Raw genomic sequence first — 20,169 nt, 5'->3', positions numbered from 1 at the left:
TGTGGAAATTGACTGGCTTCCTTTTAATTATCTTTAAAGATTTCTGTTCTGCTCATGTTGTCTGCAAACTGAAAAGACTTCTACCTTCAGAAACCCTCTGCAATTAATTTGAAAAAAAAAAAAGTAAAAATCAGTGCTGCTTAGTCCTGATAAAATAACACCTTGTCAAATATTTGATGGTGGAGGGATGGTGAGTTTATTACTCAGATGACTGACCAAGTCACAGTCTCAAGATGTCAGAGTAGAGGCAAAAATACTGCTTTTGTTAATGCTTTCTCTCACCTCAAGGTGCTGAGAAATCAGGTGAGGTGGAGTCAGTCTTTTTAGAAGAGGAGCTTGCCCAAAGGCTCTTCTACATTTCTACCTTCTACTTGTGGTATGTTTAACCTATGTTTAACCTTTTGCCTTGATCTAAGTAAAAACTGCATATCGTTGGTAGCAAATGAATTAATTTTCTTCAGAGCTAGTCTTCTCAGGTGATGCTTCATTTTTTTAGTGATGCTTTTCTCTTCCTAAGTTTTGAGCCGTGCTTCTTTGGCCTCCAGTCATGTCTCAACATTTGTGATAGACCAATATGGCTTTAAAGATTGTAGTAGCATTAGGAAAGCTCATCTGGTCGCAGGGACTCCCACTGGTGGGCTAAGGGCTGTAGTTGCTGCTGTTGTAGGGCATTTTACTTTCCCTCTTCTATGCAAGGATCTGTGGCTGGCCATTTGAATCTCTGATAAAGGAGCAGAGCACTGACTGTTGTATTGCTTTTACTGCTGAAGACATTTGGTCACACACACGCCTGTCCAGTCATTCATTGCACAGGAACACCACCTGTGTCTCCATCATTCACACTGTGCACCTTGCTAATGGCTTTGCAGTATGCGTACACAGAAGTGGGTGTGGGCTGGGCCTGGTTTTGGTCTATCATTTCTATTTTCACCCATTTCAAGGTCCTTTTGTGCTGCCAGGGCAGTGGAAACGGGCAATAGTGGTGTGCACCTGAGAATTAAGCTCTGTTTAAACAGGAAGGGCTCAGTTCTGTCACCCTGACACGATTTCACATAATACCTTGCTGTACCAGTACTACTATATTCAGTGGATCTGCTCATGTGACAAAAATGCTGTTTAGGTGAGAAAGGGCAGCAAAATCAGGCTACTTGCACTTAAGTGCAACGGGAAACGGGATATTAATTGACTCTGTTGCAGAAGAAGAGATGTTGTAAAAGAAAAATTTGACACTGGGAAGGAAAGAACCGGTCAGCAGGATAACACACCTTGAAGAACACAAGTGATGATTATATGTCATTATTTGTCAGTATTCATCTTCTGTAATCTAGAGCTGCGTTGGCAAAGTTAGCTGCAGATCTCATGAGTTACTCTAATGGGATGTTGGCTTAAGTAATACGAACTGAGTGTGGTCTGCTTTTATTGGTAGCATGCAAACAGAAGGCAATTTGGTCAAAATTCCTTCTATTATATTATCAAGGATGTTGCTTTGAATTGTATTTGTTTTGAAGCACTTGACATCCACAGAGCTCATATTGTCTCTAAGAACTCAAGAATAAAGGTTTGAGAGGAACCTCTGCATAGTAGACTCTGTACTGATGAACTACATTTTCCCAGTATGCATAATTCTAAATACTGAATGATGACAATTACTAAGGGCATTTGAAGAGGGAGACGTTGTGAACTGTTGTCATATTATATTAGTTATGGATAATAGCTGCTGACTTTGGACCAGTGATGTGAAAATCAGACCACATCAGAAGCTCAGTTTGGAAGCTGTGAGAGTCATGCAAGGTGGCAGATGAGTACTGATGTAGGAACTATCTTAGAGGCAGGTAACTGCTGCTTCATGCATAAGTAGTCAGGGTCCCAATATTTTTTCTATGCAAATCAATGTCAAAATTCAGGTTAACCTGATTAGGATTGTCTCCTTGAAGAGAAGGATTATCTGTTGCTGTATCACAGAGAAGAGTTATAATTACATTTTGGATGGAGAAAAGTTATGAATTCCATCATTTACATAATATGTTGAATCTAGCAGCCCTAGGAAACTTCTCAATATCAGTTATTGTCTGTATAGAAAAATTCTTTTTCAGAGAAACAAATGAGAAAGGTGCTTTTCCATGAATTTAGGAAGGCATTTTGAATTGATACGCATTTGTGCTGATCCTGCAATGTGCATTTCTCATAAAGTGTTCCTAACTCACATTTGGTGAGAGTGCACTGAACAATCCAGCAAACTGCTCGCTCGTCTTTGGTAGTTTGCCTAAAACAGTGTGAATCTTCATAGCTAATGATGCTTAAGGTTTTTTGTTGCATATCATCCCTCATCTGCATGGGGTCACCTTTGCCATTTTTGAAGAAAGACTCCTGTAAAAGAAGGGTGTTCAGGAGACATTGGCAGAGACCTGCAGTATGTCTCAGGGAGGAAGGAAGAATCCCTCTAATATGTTCTATAAGTAATAAAATGTGGCCAGGCAAATCATTCTTCTCCGGAAAAGTTCAAATAAACCATAAGGGAGATATTATGAACTCATCCAGCATGTAAAAAACCTCATGTTCTCATTCATTCACGAGGCGACAATAAAGAATTTATTTTGTGTGTTGAATATTTATCATTTTTGGATGTCAGAAATTGCTTTCTGTCATCACTTAAAAAGATTTTCTGGTGAAACCCTCACATCTTCCAAGGAAGATGTATATTATACTGGGAGAAGAGTTCTTTTGCTATCATAATATAAGCTGTATTTTAGAATGGAATTAACTGTATTCACAAAGGATTGTTTTTAACATCTGGGTGTCTAGATAGGACTGTTGCCATTGTAAACAGAATTTTTATTCTGTTTTAAATGGGAAAATTTTATAAATATGGAATTACTTTGGACTGTGTAGTGGCTTACTGAATGTAATAAAGTATATCAGTCTCAAGATTTTCATAAACTGTGCCTAGTTAAGAAGTGTATGTTGCAGTGAAATTGGTTTAGTAGGAAGTTTTGCTCAAACATAGGAACACTCAATGCTTTTGACAAATACATGATTTCAGAGTTAGTTCCCCTGATTTGTCTCCATTATCTCATTCCCCCTCTCTGAACAGTGAGGCTCCTATTTCTAGAGTATATCTAGTGTCATCACCAACATTAGTCCTTAGCTGATAACTCCAAACATTAATGCAAATTTTTGAAATGACATTGAAAATGACAGAAGTGCTTTTCTATATGTGCTCTTTCAAAGTAATTTTTTTGCTCCTTTGCTCCAATGCTGCTTTTTGCTTTTGCACAACCTGAATTTCTTGAAGTGATCCGACAGAAAAATACATGTGTTGCTGTTTACATTATTGCTCACATTTTTTTAGGATTAAAAAGTGTGCTGTGGTGTGTTACTGAGTATTTACAGTGATGTGCTTCCTTGGTTATTAGGGTGAGAAGGAAATTTTAAAATTATTTTTAAGAATATGAAAGAAGCAGAAAAATGCACAAATTTTGAATATATGAATTCCTATTGTTATATCTTGGGTGTAGCCCCATTCTCTAAGTAGTAAGGCTCATGCTGATTGTAGGTACAGAAGAGCTGTGTAATTTTAGTGCTTAAAGTATGGTTAGGTTTTGTGTTTTTTGACAGTTTTGAACCCTATTTCTTTATAGATACTGCTTTACATTTCAAGGAGAGCATAACTGTACCTAAAGTTCAGAAATAAAAATAGAGGATAATATGGTCTGAATCCATTATGTGATGGTAGGTGTTGCTTATGACAAGAGCAATTGTATTATTACCTGACCTGGACTACTTGTTGTATAAATTCTGTAGTAATTTCAATAAAATTTCCCTCTCTAAGTGTTCTTCTAAAAGGGATTTTAGAGACAAAGTAGTGGAGGGGAATGTTTGCTTTTCAGAGCAAGCACGATCTGGCTTCACTCCTAGAAGTGCTGCTGGTACCTCTATCTTCCTCTTTTGATAACTCTGGGGAGGAGAGGTTAAATTGCTGTAAATCTCAGTATATACTACAATTATATATTTAATTATGCCTCTTCCCTGACAGACAAGTAAGAACTTTAACATTCTCAGATCTGCAATCTAAAACTATTATTTGTTGCAGATTTTTTTTCCCTAAGTAAATGCAATGGAAGTACAATGAAGCTTCCTTTCTGGAAGCAGGATGGTGATTTTTTCTGCCATTCGAGGAACTTCAAAACAATGGGAAAGTCTTGAATTTGGTGCATTTGCATGTATTAGGAAAAAGTCTACTTTTAAATAGGACAGCACTGTATCATTTTAAAGCACTGAAGAGTAAGTAATATAAAACCAACCAAGAGGATAATCTCTGACATTTACAAACATTTATAATGGCATTAGTTCCGAGTAAGTTAGCTGAGGCAATTTGAACCTGTAGACCTGAACAAATAAATAAGCATGGCTTGCCATCAGCTATTTCAGAAATGTACCAGTATTGCTGTGGAGCTTTGTGCATCCAAATAAGCAGGGAGATCTACCAGATTTCTCTGGGGCTTCCTTTGGTCAAGACATTGTCTGCTTTACTAGGAAATATTTCATAAACAGGTAAAAATGCTATGTTGCAGAAATTTCTTGGGTTTCCGGAATTTCTGCTGTAGTGTTTACAGCTGGTCTGAAAATAATGGGTTTACAAAAGATTCAGTGATATGGCTTAAAGGTGAAATTAGTTTTCATGAAATGTCCCTGATTGGCAGGTCTCGCAATAGTTTCCCTTGCTTACCCGTGAAATGAATCCATTCTTCACGCGGCTGCATGCAGCAGTTTGGCTGTGCTGCCAGTGCGGGCTGAGCTTGTACTTGGTCCCAGACTGACTCGTCCAAAATCTCTGGACACAAGCCAATGCCGAAGCAGCTTTCTGCAAGCCCTGAGGAGTTCAGGAGAATATTAACTGAGTCTGTGCAAATTTTTAGTGTGAGCAGAGTGTGTGCTTAGTATCAGGAAGGAGAGTTAAGAATAGATGTGCCAGCTCTTGTTTAGCCTCTGCCCCCTGCCCTAAGTGCCACAATGACTTGCAGTCATGCAATATGGCCATACGTGGGTCAGAAAGACTGATACGGTGGTCAGCATGCCCTTATGGGAGATAAGTCACTGAGGCACAAGTGACCTAGGCAGTATAGGGGTGCAGAGCATGGCTCTGGGAACACACTGTGCCTGCTTTTGGGTTCATCAGGCACCTAGCAGGGCAGGTATGGCTTCAGGGCACTGCTGCGCTGCCTCACCACCTCCATGTATTGCTATACAAGGGACAGAAACACTGATGCTTGTGTCTGGACCGAACAAAAATAATTCAGTTCCTCACTTACTCAATTGTAACCTGTCTTCAGGGGAAATCTTATTTATTAAAGATACCATACATGTTATTCCTCAGGGGAAAATGTGAGGAAGAGGAAGAAAAGGTGTCTGAGCCAGCAGTCTGAGGGCCAAAGGAGTTTGGAGACTATGAAGCAGACGTCACAGCAATTCCTGCTCAGAGACTGAAGCAAGAGTGTGCGGAGTGGGGCTCACCAGTAGCAGAGACCCTTGATAGAACAACATTCATCAGGGTCCCAAGTCCCTGCATCGGCAGTGCTCAGGTAAATCTCTAGCCCTCCAGTCTCAGCTCCACAAGTTTAAATATTTGCCCTGAGAACCATTTAAGACAATTAACCTGATGTGGTGTTCAAAACTAAAAGTTTGATTTAAAAGTAGGGAATTTACAGAAGCACAAGTACAAGTTAATTTTGGCTTGTGAAACCTTTATGTCTGGTACTAATGTTTAAGATGGAAGCAAGCCAGCTTGACTTCCAATTCTCCAGAGTGAATTTGTAGGCCTGAGATTTAGAAGAGAAAGACCTTTTACAGGTATATTGAGGTATTTAACCTGCAAATCCATAAGAGAAGACAAAAATGCAATTCTCACAATGCTCTGATTGCATTTTTTAGAGGAAAACCACATGTAAAAAGTGGGAACAGTGCTAAATGATGATAGTAGGATGCATGCTTTAATGCTGATTTCCTGCTACCATCTGTTCTGTAGTAAAAAGGCAGTCTCTTAGTTTCTGGGTCAGAAACAAGGCTCTGGTAGTAACTTTGTACTTCTTGGAGGATGTAATGCGCTTTAAACCAATTCACTCCTGTGGTGCTGTGCAGTGGGAGGTCATCTGAAAAGTTTAAGATAACCCAGGACAATTTAAATCACACAGTTTTAGCAAGGCTCTGTTAGTTTTAAGCACTAGCACAATTTGGCCAAGGACTATGTGTAGATTGGCTCTTCAAAGTTGAGTGCACATCTAAGTAAAACCTGGAGGCTTGCTGCAAATGGTTTCATGTTTATTCTTTTTCAAGACTTCCTTTATAAAAGTTTCTAACTGTGTGACACTTCTAGTTTATACCAAACTTTTGTAACGGTGACATTTAGAGTACAGGATGATTGTCCTGTCTGTAACTAGCCTCATGGAATATAAATCTGTTGTCCCATTCTCTACACTATTGTTCTAATGAATGACTTTTTTTGTGAAAGATGTTACACAAGTAATTTTCTGAGTTAACAACATACTATATTTTCAAAATGGTTAAAATTGAGCTTTTAGAAGTACCTGAAATAGTTATTGACCACTGGTAGAAATTGAGAGGGGAAATTACTGCATTGCCATGATGTGTGATCTAATGCTTTTGTAGGTATAGAGTTTTGCGGGAACTGAAAGGCTTGCTTTTTGTTCTAAAATTACTCTTCTGCCCTTTTTTTTTTTTTGTCTTGTTTCCATTCCTTTTCCAAATGAAGTTTGTAGATTGTTCATGGGAAAAAAAATAAAATACCTCAACTGGTAAACATTTTCATCTGCTAGAATACCATTTTAGCAGGTTTAGTTAGGGTTGTTTAGAAGAAACCCAAGAGACCAATATTTACAAGTATCACCATTTTGGAAATCAACATTGAGTATCCCAAATAAGTCTGGAAACATCTTGAAATTGGCAAAAGAAAACCCACCAGTATTCACTGAGGAAGTGGATGTCTTCTTATCTCCACTGACACCATAGGCAATGTAGCACCTCCAGTGTGTGCTGGAGTTTCGTTACACTGGGACCCTTCAACTGGGAGTATAGGAAAACTATAGGACACACAGCGTGGTCCTAATCATGAGTCTGGTGTTGTCATTGCCACCCACCTTCTACACAAGAGTCAAGGACCTCCCTGAGGAAAACCTGACATTACAGCCCCTGCTCCTGGGTGGTGGCATGTGCGTGTGTGGCTGGATTGCCAGATAAGCACAGATGTGATTCCCAGTGAATGAATTTCACTGACCCCTGTTCCCTTCGTCTGTGGGATGAGTGGGCATCTCCGAAATCCCGTTGCCTGGCACTAGGGCTCAGCCTTCCTGGGGCAGTGCCCTATGGGCTGCCCACCGCCCTGACTGATGCAGGGCAGCGGGCCTGTCTTCTCTCCCCTGCCAGTGGTAGTAAAGCACTTGTAACTTTTTCAGGGACTGGAGTGGAGTCCTCATGCTTGTCCACCTTGTCTTGTCTTGCCCTGCCATGGATCTTTATCTTCAAGTTCAGTGGTGGGTTCCCAGTGCATTTAGCAGCCTACAATGTTGATAGATGCACTTAGTCACTTAATCATAGGTTATGCTGGAAAGTAACTGCTTGGATTGATGTCTTGGACTTTCAGTGAGTTTACTGGAGCTTTCTGAATATTTTTCTGTCCTCTTTCTTCTCCTGTTAACCCAGGAATGCTAAAAATTTAAATCCTCTCTTTATTCAGAGAAACATAGGCAGTGGCCCAGCAAGGCTGTATGTGTCACAAACACTTGTAATTTTACCTTGCCTATAACAGAAACTGAGGACAGAACCCAAATGGAGACATTAGTTAATCCTTGGAAGTAAGATGAAGTTCACAAATTGTTTATTTGACAATTTAATTTATTTGTCTAGCTGCTGCCATCTATATAGTCCACCTATAGCTTCTTGATAAAGAGATAATTTATTGTTCAGAAACATGGCTTAATTTTTTTCTGTGCTGGTGCACACAGCTAATGCATGTCATTAATGCGATCCAGAGGGAGCAGTTTGGAAGATGAGAGGATAATTTACTCACCATGTGCATTCAGTCCTCTGCCTCCTTGCTGAGATTCCCCTGCTGGTTTGGATTCTGTTTTCTGACATAAACCTGCCTGAACCTGTAATAACGAGAAACATAGTGAGCCTCCTAGTTTAATTCAAGGATAGGATGGTACAAATTCTGTTTGCAATCTTCAGAATTCAGAAAGCTCAATTCTGTTTGAATCTCCAGACCCATGCCTAATTCCGGCATTGCTACCTCCGTATGAGTTGAGAGCTATGTTAGGAAAGACTATGAGATTATTATAATCACTAAAATATGAATAAATTATTCATATTGGTTACACTGAAAATAGGTCTGGTTTAACTCCATATGAGAAAAAAATTTGGTTTTAGGGGGGAGCAGATTTCCAGATGTGCTGTGCTGCAGGGGTGTTGCACAGTACTGTAGATACCAATGTGCCTTGGCCTGAGCAAGAGCCTGCTCCTTTGTGGCTCTGTAACCTCCCTCTGAAGCTTTGAGCTGTTAGGTGGAGCCTCTGTGCCAGCATTTTTCTGTTATTGTTTTCATGCTGTTATTCTTGTAGCATTTGCATGGACTTGCGTCTGCAAATCCTGAAAGCATTTTTATGGCAAGCTTTCATGCTTTTATGGTGGGTTCCACTGGTTTGAGAATCACCCCTCTTTCTTTCCCTCCTGTTTTGTAGATTTTAATTTGTATTAGAGAAACCAAGTACTCCAAACAACAAAGTAAATAATAGTCATCCAAATGCTCAACAAACATTATCCAATAATATATGTGGACAAAATCTCAACAATCAGTCAATGCACAGTGTTTGCACCTGATTAGTGTACTCTGGTCAGTGCTAACAGTGTTAGTGGTAGCAAATGTTTGCAGAACACCCGAGTGTGTTTGAAGAGAGCACGTTGAAGAAAGCGGGATGTGCACAGAGGCACAGGCTTACAGCCCCAGCTGGGCCCAGCACGTTTCCCCTGACAAAATGGGATGCCGAAGGTATTGAATTACTTTTGCAGCCCATAGGTGACGCTGGCCTTCCTCCAGTTTGCTTATTAAATGTCTGTTAAGCTGTTTCTCCTCCTTCCTGGTACAGAGGGTGCCTGACACCACGTAATCCCCCATAGAGGGAGGCAAGCAACCCAAGCAGTAAGCAGCCTCGAGGGTGTGAGCCCAAGGGCTGGCCCTTGTGCAGGTGCTGCAGGGCTGAGGTCCACAGCATGGGGTGGGCTGGGCACTACATCACACCAGCAGTCACTGCCTCTGCCTGTCACCCCCAGCAGAGCTTCCAGCACCTGTCTGCAGATCTCTAGGGCCAGGACACTCTGTAAAGTGACTTATTTTTACATTTGCTACTCCTTTTGCTTACAAAGGTGGATTTAGCTTGGTCCTTATTTTGTTTGATTGTATTGTGTAGATAATAATTGTATGTTCTGTGGAAAAATATACTAGCTGACTTATTCACAAAGAGATACAATATCAACTATAGCGTTATTTTTTTCTATTCATAAGTAATTGATAGAAACCAGCAGGTGTTACATTTTGTCTGGGAGCAGATAACGTTCAAGGAAGAAGAAAAGGAAACCTCTCCTTTTCCCAGGAGTAAAGGACTAATAAATGATTCCACGATAGATAAGGACAGAACTCACACAGGTAACAAAGCTTTGGAAAAAAGTACATAATAGTGGTAGTAATAATAGTATTAATAAAAGATGAAAATATGTTTATACTGCTGAAAACTTGTTTGGATGCAGCGCTCCAAATCTTTCCGTATTATTGAATCTAGAAGAAAAGCTTTTTATTGCACTTAAATTTTAAAAAAACAAATCACAAAACTACGCCACTGTGCAGATGTAGTGAATTTGAGGCTTTGACTGACAATAGATAACCTAAAACATTTTTCTTTTTACTTGCTTTTCTACATTTGTGTGTGGCAGAAAATTGAAACTCCAGTATAAGAAGAATTTGTAACTCCAGTTGTCTTTGCAACTGTCAAATAGGAAGAATAACTATGTCAAACACTTCTAAACCCAATAAAATTCTCCTGGGAGTAAGATGATGTAAGAGAAGAGAGGTATAATGGTTACTCACCCATTCCTGTCTCTGTCTCTCTTGTTCATCTCTTTTTTTTTGCTATTGGCTTGTTGTTTGTCACAAGGAACATTCCTTCAGCATGTTTCTCCCATTGCTTTTGAGCTGATCTTAGTATCTAATAAGTATATCATATACCAAATGAGTTGTCAAGATTCAGTCAAGATTCCTGGTCTGTTACACAGTATCTCTCAGTGCACTCTCAGGGTGCTTAGCGTGGGAAATAAAATCAGAGTTTCCATCCTGTTTCTTTGGTCACACTGAACTTTGCTTATCCTGGTGCTGCTCAATCCATTCTTGTAACCAGCTGGGTGGTTTGGCTGAGGTCTGACCTTTGGGTGCTGTACTCCAGGTGTGGCTCTGCTGTGCCAGCCATGGAACCTGCTGCCCTGTGGCCAGGACCTGCCGTGCTGAGGGCCAGGGGGACGGTAAGAGAAATCTACGTGGAGAAGTTCACCAGTGAGATCCACACCTTGGCCCTGGCCAAGACAAAATTTTCCAGTGGTCTGGGTGTTGGCTGTGGTCTGTTTTCTGCCAAGAACAAGGCAAAAACATTCACTGGTTATTATGGGCTAGGTCATGGGCTCTGTACACAGACTTAGACTTATTGGAAAGTCTTGTCTTGTTCACTCCATCCAATTCATCAATATAAAAAAAAGTTAAGAAAAGATTAAAAGTTGGTTTTAATGAAATACAGGAGAATTAACTCACAAAATGTGTCCACATTCTTATATTTCATGCAGTCCCTTGCTGATTACATCTTTTATTGATATCCATCTGAGCTGGTGATGAATCTCTTCTATGTATTCTTCACTTATCCAGTGTAATTGAGCCTTACCTATCTGGGGTATATTTAGATAACTGGCTGACTGTGGTGCTGTGCAATTGATTTTAAATTGATGCTGAATAGTGGAATAGTTGCTTATGGTACAAAATATTAAATAGAAGCAGCTCTGAGGTCTGTCCAAGAGCAGTTTAGAGGTCAGGGTTAAATCAGACCTTGTGAAAACGAGCACAGATCTGTGCAAGTTGATGGAATCACTTATGCCGGGGCTGAGTGCGGGTGGTGAGCTATGAGCTGGGTTTGCAAAGCTTTCTGGGTATGCAAAATATAATTTGAACCTAGATTTTCTTGTTGGTCTTGGTCTAGTGTAGGGAAAACCAGGTATTTTGAAATTTGCTAGAAAATAATGAGAGCAAAACCAGAAACCTGCTATCTTGGTACAGAAACTATTCAGGTATTTAGGGCACTAAAAGTTCATCACGGTAAAGGTCTGAATCTCTGCTTTCTCTGGCTTGGAACAAGGACTTAAACATAATTGTCCCTCATTTCAGAGGCCAACACAATATAATTTGCCATGTTGCTCTCCTGTTAGGTCATTCTTCACCCATCCTCTGAAATGGCAAACAGATCTAAGACATGTTTCCAGCACAAAAGTTACAAATGCCTCATTGTGGTAATGTTTGCATGAATTGAACATTTGTCAGAAATTGAGTTAAGTTTAACATTTTTTCACCTAGCTCCTTAGTACATCCTTTTAACTGAGAATATGGCCTAGGCCTGATCTTCATCCAGCTCTCTGATCTGTGTCTTCAAACTGAATTTTGTGTTAGGCATCTAATGACTCTTCGGAGGAGAAAAAGAGATATAACTTGTGATTTTAAAAGTTGGAAGTTTTAGTATAGATGTCATCATAGATGTTTAGACTTGATGATAATGGTAGGTAGGAGCTCATTGCAGCTTCACCAGTTACATAAAAAAACTTTCCATTGTATTTACCCAGAGAGGAAAATGGTGCCTCTCTGCTAACATCTGTATGTCAAAGACAAGAATGGGCTTATTTTGGGCTTAGCTTGTTAGCAAAAAAACTCAGGATCTACACTCTTTTGTAGGCTGATGGTTTGTAAATGGGTTTAGAGCTGGATCAGAGATTTTGTATTGTGTTGCCATTCATTAAGTAGACTGAAGTAAAAGAAGGGGCTGAAGGTCTGGCTTCCTTGGCAGGCAGCAAGGAAGAAATCCTGAGCTTGCATCTCTGCCATTCAGCTTTAAAATGTTGAATGCATCGAATGAAACAGAACATTATTCCTGCGCATTTTAATTCTCCTTAAAGCTTTTGCAGACTGACTTCCCACAACAAAGTGTGAAGGTTTCATTGCTTCTCTGTACATGTCCTGGAAGATGCCTATTACTCCCAGCTGCCTTTGAACTAATTGACCTGCAACTCAGATAATGGGACTCTCAATTTTGCCAGTTGTGTAATTTGAACTTGTTGAGTAGGTGAGAAGAGAAATGAAAATAACTGAGGAAAGTTACATGTTTTGTTGACAAAATCTGACATAAGGGAAGTGTCCTTTTACTCATTCTAGCTGAAGGGGAAGGTCTGTTTTACAGATACAAATTTACAGATGCGAAATTACAAATCTACAAATTTACAATTTTACAGAGTGCTGAAACAATTCTTACACATTTTTCATGAAGTGAAAGAATAAAGTCAAGTTCTTGAGCAACTTGTTTTAAAATAAAAACTTACTAAGAGGTTGCAAGGAATAAAAAATAGTAAAAACATGCCTGTGAACTAAATTGTATACTTAGAAGGTTTTGTCAGTTATTTCCTTTGATGTGGTTCTGTTTACTTGAGGTACTACATAGGTACAAATGTTTCAAATTCTTGACACAACAGTAGTACAGATGTTTAATATCATGCTTCAGAAACTTTTAAGTAGCAATAATTTTAGTAATACTTTGCAGATCCTAATAATTCTTACAGTCTTGCTCTGTTGAATGATTTCATAGTAGCTTTTTCCATGGGATCAGTGGGCTGAACATTATAAAATGAGGATGCCATAGTAAAACATTACATAGCTTTCACATTTTTTTTCCAGTGATGGATGTATGCTTTCTTGGTTTTGGAGTATTGTATAACGTTCACCTGACTGTTGTCTACTTCTATCCAATTACATACTAAAAATACCTGTGTAATTTTTGATGACTCTTCTAATAGAAAAAATGTTTTGGCATTAAAGTATTAAACTGATTAACAGCATCTAGTGTTAGGGCCCAGCTCTTTCACAGGCTTCTTGACCGGCCCTTGGCAAGTTGCTTCACCTCTTTGAACCTCCTTCCCTGTCTGTTCAAGGATGGAGGAGGGTTGATGGCTCATCCTTTCTCCCATCCTGTTCTTCTAGAAGAAACTTACTCTGGAGAGTGTTGTAGTTCAGGTACATGTTTCCAGGTTTCCTTAAAAAAGAATAGATATATGCCATTAAATCCTTTCCTGAACCAGTATCATGGACAGAAAGTTGTTCAAGGTAAGAAGCACCCTTGAGAGTGTGCCTGTGTTTGTACATTATGTAGGGACACCACCAGGGAGGAGAGCTCTGAAGGCTTGAGTGAGAAATGGTTGTAAAGGGTGTTTTGTGCAAGGCCACTTTGGATAACCACCATACAGTGAGAACATTTTGTTTTGGCTTAGGCTCTCTTCAGAGAAAGGACTTAATGTCTACACAAATGCTTTCACACACTGGTGTCGCTCTTCAGGCTGTTCCCTTGCACACAGCACCTGCATCAGTTCTGCTCCACAGTGTGTCTGGTGGGTGGGCTAAGATTACTATTTATTACACTAAAGGATTAATTTATGATCTATTTCTTTGATTTCAGCATGATTGTACCAGGGCTGCATGTGAAACTGCTCTGCAATCCTATTAAAACGGCAATGACTTTGTCTCACTGTCCTGCAAAGGAGTCAGCAACTACTGTCAGACAGTCTGAGAAACTGTGACAGTGAGGTCGTGGCTGTTTCCATCTTGCTAAGCTAACGGTAGACTGAACAGTGCAGTGAAGAGTCAAGTCTGGGCTGGTTTCTTTGCCAGTCAGTGCTGACCATGAATGCTGTGAGAAATGCCATCATTTAACTAAAACTCTCACTGCGGTAGAAAAAGCAGGGCTGGAAAGGGATTTTTGCTGTGTTTAGCCCTGAAATGCGAAATAAGTATATTTTGATTCTGTATTTGGTTATGAGTATGATTACTTCCTTATTGCAAACCGTGGTATAAATAACAACCCTAGATGCATTCCTGGCAAGCATTATTGCCGTTAATGGCAATCAGTGTGAGAGGTGGCTGCTTGGTCTTCTGCAGAATTGGGCTGTTTGTGATTGGAGTTGGTGGAAGGGAGGCTAAACTGTAATTTTACTGATTTAATCCCATGCTTGGAGATTAATTTAAAACTTTATTTTTTTTCCCCTGGGGGGAAGATTATCTGTTTGATTTAACATTCAGTGGCATTTACACTAGGTCTGAATGGCTCACATGATTTGATTTTTAAGTCTGAAACTCATTTTGCATTTTGAATCCTGTTTCTCCCTCCAGTACTGAGAAGGGAGCTGGCGATTGTTTTAGCAGTCTCATCACCTATGAACGGTTGCATTATGTTTAGTTTGAATCAAGTTGTGTATAAACAAAATGCCTGCCCTTAGGCATGTCTCCTGAATGTTGAGGATACATTCATATAATCTTATAAGAAATACATCAATAAACTGAACAAATTGATAAACATATGTTTTCCCTTAATACATGATTGGTAGGAGCCATATGAGGATAGTGCAGATTAGAATTATCCAAATAGCAAAATAATTAAAAAGAAAAATCTGCTAATATATTGGTTATACAGGGAAGAGACTGTAACAAACTGTTACTAGTACTTGTATTCTAAAAAATCTGAGTTATAGTTGGTGCAGCTGAGTGTTTGCTTCAGGGACTGGGTATGTTGAATCTGATTTGGATCAACTCTGTGTGTGCAGCTAGGCATCCTTCTGGCAGAGAGTGCACAAGCCTACTTTATCTATCTTATTGAGAATCACCTCCACACCCACACCCACACCCCCAAACTGCTTAGAAAGCCACTGAGGCTTCCCTTTATTTCTTTTTAGTTGCACCATTTTTCACCTTGGTGAAAACACATTGGTGTTTCTTTTCCAGTGTATGATTGATTGTCCCGTGTTACTAAAAATTAAAGGATGATGTAACTAACTGTAATTGCACTTCTGTTTGTAGATCAAGCTGTTCTCTCCTTATGTCCCATGAGACCAAGATGTGGCATCAACTGTGAAGCCAGTTTCTATCAGACATTTAAAACAAGGCAGAGATATTAATGTGTGCATATCCATACATTAAAAAAAAACTGCTCCTGTCAGAGCTGGAATTAATTTCTTCATGTTTTTTTCCCCAGTCTCATGTACCATCTATAAAGTGTTTTATTCTAGGTGAATAAGTATGTGAAAGGGTATGTTTTCCCTTTAGACAACTTGATTCAGATTTGAGTACAGATGAAAGCATGCCTGACATTTATTTCCAAGACTGTACTGGGAGACAGGGCAACTTAATTCAGTGGCTGACTTTTGCATTCATGCTGAGAGGCATCAACATGCTAATGTACCACAGAATCCTTTCATACAGGTCCTAAATAAACTGGATTGGGATTTCATTGACATAGTGTATCAGGCTTCAGCAGGGTAAATTTTATAAAGGACTTTTACATATTCTGAAATGGGTGTCGGTGAGTGGACTAATATATTTATTGTGATGGTGAAAACGGAAGATTTTAGCACGTGTTGTGCTCAGAAGCCCATAGAACAATACTGTTTCTTTTCCATATCATACCAAATCATCTTTAGAATACATAATTCAATGTTAGTTTTATTGCACAGATATAACTTCAGTGAACCATCAGAAACACATATCCGGCTCTAGCAAATTTTGTTATTGTGCCTGGTGGACAAAGGATCAAATCTTTCTGATATGGGTTCTCTTCTGCTGTGGGGAAAGGGAAGAAAGGAAGATTGCTCAGCTACCATTATTGGTGGTGGCACAGTATGAAGGTTAAAGCTAAGACAAGAATTTTACCGGTTTGCAATAGCTTCCATGTCAGCTGGAGACTGCCAGAAAGCATTGTGCTCCTGTCAGTTCTCATCACTGTTTCTGGAGCTTTTTGGAAAGGTGATGCTGAGGGTCTGTTTCTGTTGAGAGGTCCCTATGCCTGGGGAATAACTGGAAGGGGAATATAGAGCTCATTTCTGGTCTTTCTGCACACCATGAACAGCACTTAGGAAGTAGAGCATTTGGCCTTATGTGCTGTAGTTTATTAAACTGCTCCTTGCCCTCAGATACTGCCAGTATCTCTCTCTCTCTCTCTCAAAGGTAAGTTCCACGTCACTCTGAGGTCTGCCTGTGAAAAAGTGTTGTGGTTTAACCCCAGCCGGCAATTAAGCATCGCTCAGCTGCTCACTCACTCCCCCCTGGTGGGGTGGGGGAGAGAATCAGAAAAGTAAATGTGAGAAAACTTGTGGGTTGAGATAAAGACAGTTTAATACATAAAGCAAAAGCTGCATGCACAAGCAAAGCAAAGCAAGGGATTCGTTCACCACTTTCTATCGGCAGGCAGGTGTTCAGCCACCCCTAGGAAAGCCAGGCTTCATCGCGTGTAACAGCTACTTGGGAAGACAAACACCATCTCTCTGAATTTCCCCCCTTCCTCCTTCTTCCCCCAGCTTTATATGCTGAGTATGACGTCATATGGTATGGAATATCCTTTTGGTCATTTAGGGTCAGCTGTCCTGGCTGTGTCCTCTCCCAACTCTGGGGCACCCCCAACCTCCTTGCTGGTGGGGTGGATTGAGAAGCAGAAAAGGCCTTGACTCTGTGTAAGTACTGCTCAGCACTAATGAAAACATCCCTGTATTATCAACACTGTTTTCAGCAGGAATCCACAAAAAAGTAGCCTCATGCTAGCTACTATGAAGAAAATTAACGCTATCCCAGCCAAAACCAGCACAAAAAGTCATTGCACCATTGACTTTCAATGTAAAGTGTGAGTCAGAAGTCTCCCAAGTGACTCTGCCTTTGCTGCTAAGGATTTTATGGTAATAACCTTACTTGGAGATGGCAGATGTGCAGAAAGACCAAGTCTCTTTCCTAATCAATGTACAGGCTAAATCCAACAAAACACAGAGATGGAGATGTGCAGGAAAGATGTACAGTATATATACCATACAGACAGGTTGATGATAGTCATGTGCTGATATTAGTTCCTACTCTTCATTGGTGTTGCTTGAATAAATATGAATTCCTTCAAACTTCACAGTCTTCAGACCTCAAGAAACCAATGGCAGCTAATTTAAATTCTTTTTTCAGTGAGTGTGTGCAGTACGGAAATGCATCCCTCCATTCCTTCTTTGTAGTTGGAAATCCTTTGCCTGATGTCCCACTGAGGCTTTTGGCTGCTTGCAGCCTGTGCCGCAGGCAGCTGCTGTTCCTCCAAAGCATTGCTGTGGCAGAGGTGTGAGCTCGGTGTTCGTGTTTCGTGTCAAGACTGAAGGCTGTGGTGTAGGTATGAGGCTGGAGGGAAAGGACTTTGTGGTAGCAGCTCCTCACTCTGGTCTTGATCCTGCAGGAAGGTAAAGGCCATTGCTCTCCGGTGGATGTATGAACAGGCTGTGGACCCAGGAAAAGTAGGTAAAATGCAGCAAAGAAAATACATTATTTTCAGCTCCTTCCTTACCTGCTGCTTTAATCTCAAGGACCTGGGATAAATAAAGGTGCTGAGGTAGTTGCAGACAAATGGTATTTTTACAGAGTTAAAGTGTAATCCTCCAGGTAGGAGCAGGCAGGCTCTCAGGCTTTGCTGAAGGCTTCAGCCTGCTCACCACTGAGCACTATATTCACTGACTGTCAGAAGAGCCCCTAGTTAATTTCAGTATTTGTACCACTTTTTGGAAGAAATCAAGCAGTGCAGAATGGGACAGTCACATTCTGGTGACTGTGTCCATGACCCAGCTGTCCCAGGGTTTGGAGCTGTCCCCAGAGCAGCTCTGGCATTGCTGGAGGTCACAAAGGGACTGCCCTTTGAAACCCCTTCATTGAAACATAGATCAAAAAGTACAAGTGTTTGCATAATACCTGGTTGTAACATGTGATTGAAAATTTTAGCATTCAAAATTTTTGAAGGGATGGAAAAGGACTCTTGTGTTCCACCAGTTCACCTTGGAGTCACATAGGTTCCTCAATATGGACATAATTTTTGTTTGTTGTGGTTTGGTAGACTCTCTCTTGTAGTTCAGGGCTTGTCCTTGTACAGTTCTCCTCCTTTATCTCCCATGAGCCTCAACTATGCTCCAGAAAATAAGTTTTCCTGCAGGGAAAACGTGTTTCCAATCCTTTAGTTGCGGAGGCAACTTTTAAAGTACAAACTAGTAAAGTCTGTGTGAGTTTCCAGGCATTCTGACTATCTAAAATGAAGATATAACCAAGCTGGCTTTGAACCATGTAGTTTGCATATAACAAGGACAATGTGCTGAATTAAAGTAGCAAATAAGCTGTGATGAAAAGCTGGTATGTGGGGCTGGGTCAAGGCAGCTACCTCGCTTCTGGACTAGCTTGATCCAAGGAGCCTCCAGGATCTCTGCAGCACTGCAGCATGCTAAGCAGGCACATCCCCAGCAATGAAAGGTTGTATAGATGTAAGCTGCCATTACTGATCTTACTGAGGTGCTGTCTGAGACTGTATCCTGGCTCCTTTTTAGGCTATGACCTTGGAGTGCACAAGGCTGCTTCCTCCGCTGCATCCCATTGCTCTTGATTTCCGCAGAATGGGAAGCTAAGCAAGCTCCAGCAGGATCCCAGCTGGGTAATTAAAATCCTGTGGCACGCTCTGTTTTTTCTTGGTAATTAGGTACAGCCTTAGGCAGTAAGGGTGGGATTCATCTCATTTAACTGAAAGTGTTGGAAAGTTCTGAACTGGTTGTGTAGGTTGCCCCTAAAGGAGAGAGGCAGGTACTTCCAGTGGATGCTTTAATTTATCCTGGAATGGATGAGATGAATTACACTGGAGGTGTCTTTCTTCACTGATTGCATAGAAGAAACCTCAATGATTACATTGGACTTGATGCCAGTCTTTTACACAACTAAAGTTTGGTGAGGTGCATCTTTCAGTATTTGAAGCTGCATCTAAGCCATGTGCTCTAATATTTATTGTTCGGGGTATCGTAACAGAAGACGCATGTTCCTAGTCAAAGGATCTGAGCTACCTAGTATAAATAACAGCTTGTTTAAAGTGATGAGAAGGTAGTATGTGGGAATAAACCATATGAGACCATTTAAGAAAAAGTCAAAATCTCACAAAGCCTAAAAGTTCAGCCAAATCAGTATATGAATCTAGCTGGAGCAATTGCATGAGTAGCTACAACTAGCACCTTTGTAGATCAAGTTTGCAGGACAAAATTTATGGGTAGTATTCTAGGGAGTATGCTGCTTTATTTTCCTTGGTTTGACTCCTAATCTAGCCATATATGTAACAAATGCCTTTCTATGTATTTTCCAACAGATAGCAGCAGTTCACGTAGAGTATTTTTTTTTCAGTGAAATTACATGTGAATCGAAGAGGACCTTGAAATATCTCCTTTTCACTCAGAAAGTTCAGTGTAATTCTAATGCATGCAATACATGCTGATTTTATCACCATAGCTAATTTATGAGAAGTATTGTTAAAGGGTTGAGTTTATCTCAAGACTGAGCCAATTAAAAACAGTTTTATTCACAACACAAAGGAAGAAAAGGAAAAGAAAACAGGGCTTTTCTTGGTAGTTTAAAGTTATGTTAAATCCATTAGTTCAAAGAGAGCATTATAAAGTACATTTTCACCAGAAGCCTAATTAGAGTAAACTCAACAGCTAGGAGCATCAAGGACTGGAAATGCTCCCACAGACCATGTCTGGGCTATTGAACCAAATTCTTCAGAGTTACCGAGTTTGGTGCACACCCTGGCCATGACAGGCTACTGAACTGGAGTGGATACATGGTCATGTGTCTGCCAGGTATCTCCTGAAGTGATTGTGTGGACCAGGTGGGAGCCACATGTGCTGTCACAAGAGTTGGTTCTGTTTGGCTTCAGCTACCAAACAGACCCTTTTTGAATGTTTTTTTGAGTAGATTGAGAGCTGATTTGGGGGAAATGCAGAGAAAAA

General features: G+C 40.3%; 1 long non-coding RNA gene across 2 annotated transcripts in view; it reads left to right on the top strand.

The window, feature by feature from the left end:
• LOC114013141 (uncharacterized) overlaps nt 1–20,169 on the top strand; it is a 97,405-nt gene that overhangs the window by 14,096 nt on the left and 63,140 nt on the right. For both annotated transcript variants that reach the window (XR_008746439.1, XR_003556008.2), the window contains exon 2: nt 5,375–5,579. This is a non-coding gene — a long non-coding RNA (uncharacterized LOC114013141). The remainder of the gene's footprint in view (nt 1–5,374; nt 5,580–20,169) is intronic.

Source organism: Falco peregrinus, chromosome 3, assembly GCF_023634155.1.
Source record: "Falco peregrinus isolate bFalPer1 chromosome 3, bFalPer1.pri, whole genome shotgun sequence".
Classification (NCBI taxonomy): Eukaryota; Metazoa; Chordata; class Aves; order Falconiformes; family Falconidae; genus Falco; species Falco peregrinus.
The sequence above is the reverse complement of the archived record's forward strand: the minus strand, read 5'-3'. Positions and strand labels throughout refer to the sequence as shown.